Raw genomic sequence first — 6,000 nt, 5'->3', positions numbered from 1 at the left:
CAGGCCATGGCCGCGCACGGAGGAAGAAGCCCGTCCCACAGTTGCGAAGGTCTGAGCGGGGGGCGCCGACCTGTGCAAGGGGCACGGTGGGGTGGGGGGTGGCCCAGCGAGATTTCTGGGTCCCCATGACTGTGCATACTTGATCTCAGGGCAGGGGTTTCCCGCCGGGAGCATTCTCTCTCTCCAAGGCGGCGTCCACAGAAGGCTGGCCCTCAGGCCCTCAGTCTCCGGCCACGCACAGTTGCAGACCCTCGGAATTACGGGCCACACGTGTGTATGACCAGTCCAAGAGTCCAGTCTTTCCTATGATAAGACCACACTGTGGCTGTCCAGCCTCCCAGCAGAGCCCCTTCCTAGGGGAGCAGGTGCCCAGCCCCCTCCAGGCAGGAGGAGGGCAGCCACTGTCCCCGTGTGCCCCGCCGGGCTGACACCTGGGCTCTCCTGGGACCACGCCCTGGAGGTCCACCTGTCTGCCCCAGTCTCATGGGTAGAGGTGAGGTCGTGGGGTGGCGACAGGCCCAGGCACAGAGGAGACTCCAAGGCTGTGAGCCAGGTGACCCTGTCCCAGAGAAGCTCCAGGCCTGCCTGCTGGCAGGACTCTCACCAGACCCCAGCCCTGAGACCCTGCCCCCCTTCCCGGCATCTCCTGTCCATTCCTGGAGGGGATCCCCCTGGGCAGGGGACACGTTTGCTGCCCAAGGAAATAGGTCAGAGGGCCTATGACCTATAGGCCTATGACCTCACCCGTCCGGAGTCCTCCCCGAGTCCTTCAGATGTGGCCAGAGTTGGAACTGTGCTCTGACGAGCGACCTCCTCGTTGTTGTGAGCGTCACTGTATGCCTCGTTTGGGGGAGCTCTCCCCACGACACACCCTTAGGTACCCAGAATCCCGGAAGGTTTCCCGTTGGACTCTGTGTTGTTTACAAAACCGAGAATGGCGCGAAGAGGAGCTGGTATTTCACAGAGCTCCTGCGGCGACGGCAGGAAGCAGCGTCCGCTCGCCGCTGCGTGGGGAAGGGCTGCGGGAACGGAAACCCGCCCCGCTCCCAGGAAGGGCGGGTGGGCCAGGTCTGGGGGGCAGGGAGTCTGGCCCCCTCTCGGCACCCCCAGCCCGCGGGCCTCTGTCTGCACGGCTCCTCTGCCTGGGGCTCTGTCCAGGGACCCTGTTGTCCTCTCCTGTACAAACCACCCCCTAGCTCCCCAGCTTCTGTGTCCTGCCCAGGTGAACAGCCCAGACCCTCTCGGTGCCCCAAGAAATGCTCTCCCAGGGCCAGGCGTTGGCCTTTGGCGCCGCCAGTCCCAGCCAAGCAGGGGGCCCCACCCGCCGTGTGAGTCCAGGCCTCAGGGGCAGGCAGAAGGGCATGGGCTGACCCCCGAAATCCACCCATGGCAGCCCATCCTCCCAGCACAGCTTGGGGTGCCCATGGGCCCATGATCCCTGAACACACAGATGCCACCAGACCTGGGTGGGCCGCTGAGGGATCGTTGTCGAGGTCCCCTCTGGCCACCCTCCCCACCCCTCTGGGACTTACTTCCCTGCACGACCGCCCAGGGGGGTCCTGTAGGTGGGTGCCCCAGAGGGCTGGGATGAGATTATATTGAAGGGGCCCGGGCTTCCTTACGCAGGCAGCCACTAGTGATTTCCACGGTCACCGTCACCATCCTCATCGGCTGCTGGTGTCCCCATGTCCGGACTCCCCGGACACCTGGGACCACCTGCCTGCCCTTCCTCCAGCCCCTCTTGATGGTTCCTCCTCCTCTCCCTGCAGATATTGGGGTGCTCTGGGGCCCAGGCCTCAAACCACGTCTGTCCACACCCACTTCCTGGGCTGCCTCACCCAGTCCCCCAGTGAAGTGCCGTCTACCCCACAGCAAAGAGCAGACGGTGCCCAATGGTCCCGTCTCCCATCATGTTCACCCACCACCGGGGCAGACGGGGCTCTGCCAGTGGGTCCCCAGGACTCCCTGCACCAACCCAGGACCTGGGACCGTGGCCGTGGCACGTTGCCGGTCCGTGGCTGTGTTGTTCCGTGGCAGGGCGACCCACATACCCAGATTTCTGCAAGGGCCTGACCCGATCACATGAGCCCCTGAAAGAGCCCGGGGGCAGTAGGGGAGGCCACGGAGGCCCAAGCAAGACAAGGACTGGGGCGCCCGCCTCCGCTGGTTTTGAGGAGGGAGGGGCCGCGTGAGAAGGTGTGTGGGGACCCCGCACCACAGAGGGCAGCCCCCGGCAGGCCGGCAGCGCAGGAAGTGGGACTCTCCGCCTGGCGACCCACAACGGCAGGAACGGAGCCCGACCCCGCTTGCGTGTGCAGGACCCCAGCTTCAGCCGAGGATGCTCGGCCGCATGCCTGATCCGTGCCGCACGTCTGACCTGTGGACGGCCAACGGCGTCCCCCAGAGCCACCCCCCCTGTCTCACTTCCCTCCACGTCTCATGGACGCTGGCAAAGTCACACGCTGAAACAGGAGTGTCACGTTTCCATCGCCAGTCCAGTCAGCCACCTGAGGCTCGGCCAAAGACCTTGGGGTCCTCCCAACACCCCTCTTCTGCTCATATCCACCTCCCATCTGCCAGCCTCTCAGCAGAGGAAGAACCAGCCCACTCGTGCCAGCCCACCTGCCGCCGCCTCTCTCGAACCTGCGCCAGGACCGTCCTCCCGCGGCAGAGCCCGCTCCCACACGCCAGCCGGGCTGTCGGCCTCGCGCGCCAGCGACTCCGGTGCATGCGTGACGCAGGCCACTAGCTGGAGGTCCTGGAGAGTAAGGGGCAGTGCTGGGCTGTGATGCCGGGGTGTGTGGCTGCAGGCCGCCAGGACAGGCTCCTCCACGGGGACAGGCACTGCGGCGGGGACTGGGGAGCAGAGCTCTGCGGGGTCGGAAGGAGGGCTGCTGAGTAACGATACACTTTCAGCTACAGGCGCTGTCCCTGCCCAAAGGCCGGCACCGGCCGCCAGTTTGGACTCTTAGGAGTGGGCGGAGAACCCGTGAGTGCGGAGACACCTGGCGTGGAGCTCTGGGCCGTCAAACGGGGCCTGGTCCTGACCCACCCCCACCACCGCGGTGCCCGGCCCGCGAGCCAGGTCCATGAGGAAGACGGACCCGCAGCCGCACATGGGGTGTGTAATTCCCCATGACAATGAAACAGCGCACACCTGCGCGGGGGACGGCTCTCTGGGCTCCTGCCTTCTGCCGTCTCCTGAGCAGAGGCCTTGGTGGCTCTTTCCAGGGTCGCTGTGAGCAGATCACCGGGAAGGACAGACAGCATCAACTCTCCCTCGAGGAGGAGAATAGACCTGCTGTGCGGGATCCTGCTGACGCCTCGGCCCGGGACCGGGATGAGCAGGCTTGCCCCCAGCACCCTGGAAGCCTGGCGTTGTCCAGACGCGGGCTCCCGCCCTGTGCGCACCACACCCGCCCGGGCCTGAGGGATGCGGCCTGAAACGGACCCGCTGCGCCGCGCGTGACCGGCTCCCGTGTCCCAGGTCTTGGGGCAGCATCCCTGACACGGAGCGCCCCTGCCACTCGCAAGCAGGCGAAACCTCAGCCCCTCGGGCTTCACACTCAGCTCCTTTCCCCTCCTTCCCCTTCCCTCCTCGGAAACCGGCCTCCGGCCACCGAGCCAGCAGGTAAATCCCGAGTGCCGAAGGCAGGGGGAAGGGGTGCGAGGACAGGCTGACGCCGGGTCAGGCCGGGGCCGGAGCCGGGCTGCAGCTGGACGTCACAGAGCACACTCAGTTCCACGCACGCAGACGTGGAGAGATGCGGGCGCGCGCGTGTGTCTGTGGAGGCGCACACACCGTCCAGGCTGGAACCGGCCGCCCAGCCCAGAGCGCATCCCCAGCCCGGCTCTTGCTCTCGCCTTCTCCGCGGAGAGGAGCCGGGGCTCCTCGGAGGAAAGGCTGAGCCAAGTCAGCTCAGCACCCGGTCCCAGAAGGTCAGGACGCGTCCACACAAAGCGAGACGTGTCGGGAGGACTCAGGAACCCGCCGGAAGTTTCGGACGGTAGTGCCTCAAGCAAAGCAGCGGTCCAGAATCCGCACGGACACACATCCAGACGGAAGACACCAGCCTCGTCGAGCAGCTCGCACACTCTCTCCCTGCAAACTGCTTATGAGCTACTGAGTGCAGCGGGCTCAGCAGCTCCCTCCACGCTGGCGGTGCTGGCAGGTGCCGTCCTACCCCAGCGACGGGCCACCGCAGGAGCCGTGCTGGGCTCCACGGGCAGTGGTGATGGGGAGCACGGGGACTCCCTCCCCGGCGGCCTGCAGACAGGCAGGAGACAGAACAAGCCCAGGCGGGGGGCACTCTGCAGAGACCCCAGAGGACGTCACCGAGACAGTGCGCGTGTTACATCAGTGGCGATTGATTTCCTGACCTTTAAGTTTGCACACAGTTATGCAGGAGGCAGTCCCGTGGCTCCGAAAACACTCTCTCGGGTGTTAGGGACAACGGGCATTGTGTCTGCTACTTATTCTCAGACGGTGCAGAAATAAATAATTATACCGAAGAAAATGCGACAATCAGGGAATCTTCAGAAAGAGAGAGAGAACCCAGAGTGTTTTTGTACTAAGTGTACCACTTTTCTATAAATTGGAAATTATTTTGAAATTAAAAGTTGGATAAAAGCAAAACAATTCCACATAGTTTCCACAGGGGCCTACGTAGGCAAGTAAATGTTTAGGAATAGTCTGGGCGGTTGTGCAAAAGCGTGTAACCTCCGACGTCAGAGGAGAGTAGGATTGCAGGCCGTGGTGGGGAGAGCGTCATTGGGGCCTGCTGTCTGCAAGGAGGAACGTGGCAGCTGTGTGAGCAGACGTGGGGTGGCAGTAGGGAGAGAGCAACAGCAGACACAACGGGGAGTGCCTGTGTGGGAGAGCTGAAGGAGGAGCCGGCTGGGTTGGGGTGGCTGCCCCTCCTTCGAGTGGAGCAGGCCCAGGCACAGGAGCAGTGGTGGACTGGAGGGGAGCATCACTAGCACTGATGAGGCCAAGGAGTGGGATGGCAGGGCCTCGCCTTTGTGCGTTCTGCTTCGATGGCTTTGCCCACAGTCTCCGAGTGGCTGCTGCAGCTCCGGACCTTGCACCTGGCCTCACAGCTGATCCAGGGGAAGGGACAGCCTTTCCTCCAGGAAGCAAACTGAATCCCCAGCCCACCTCTCACTGACTGGAATGGGATACGAGCCTTTCTGATGGCACTGGGCTGAGACCAGAGGTTCTCAGTGTGTGCACTTAAGGACCTCCTGGGAACTTGTTACAGATGCAGATTCTCTGACTCAGAAAGCGTGGGGCTGGGTCCCATCCCTGCTTTACCAGGCCCCCTGGGTGATCTGGAAGCAGGCTGCCCTTGGAGGAACCATCGGAGCCCACCCCGGGCCCACGCCCAGGGGCAGAAGGGGCAGGCAGGACAGGGCTGCTCCTCTCCAGGCCAGTCAGGCGTGATTGTGACAGAGGACAGTGACTTCTCCTGACTCAGCCCTGCTGACCTCCCCAGCTGACTGCCCGGGACTGAGGCTGCTGGAAGGCGGACCCTCGGCCGCCCTGCCCGCTCCCCTCCCTGCAGTCTCAAACCGCACGGGGCTGGGTCTGGGCCTCTCCCGGCCGTGGGGGCCAGGGTTCTCAGCCCGCCCCCCTTTGAGCCACAGTGGCCCCAGACTGCCCCTTTGGCCGGAGGGGCCCTGGACGCTGTGGTGGTCACCCCCTCCCCTCCCAGCCCCTGGAAAGCCCTCCTCGGCTCTGTCCTTACAGGGTCCCCGGTTCTGGGACATTTCACAGAACTGGAACCCCACTGGCTGTGACCTCTCGTGGCTGCTCCCGTCACTCAGTGGTGTTCTCGGTCCCTCCGCGATGCTGCCTGTGTCCCACCATGGGAAAGGCCACCTGCGTCCAGCCTGTGTCCAGCCTCTGGCCATTGCGAGTGTCCACGTGCTTCCAGCCGCGGGCGGCCTGTGGGGTGGAGCTGCTGGGTGGGGTGGCTCCTGGGGAGCTGACCAAGGAGC

This window comes from Lontra canadensis, unplaced genomic scaffold (genome assembly GCF_010015895.1).
Source record: "Lontra canadensis isolate GAN:19392208 unplaced genomic scaffold, GSC_riverotter_1.0 scaffold108, whole genome shotgun sequence".
Taxonomy (NCBI): domain Eukaryota; kingdom Metazoa; phylum Chordata; class Mammalia; order Carnivora; family Mustelidae; genus Lontra; species Lontra canadensis.
The sequence above is the reverse complement of the archived record's forward strand: the minus strand, read 5'-3'. Positions refer to the sequence as shown.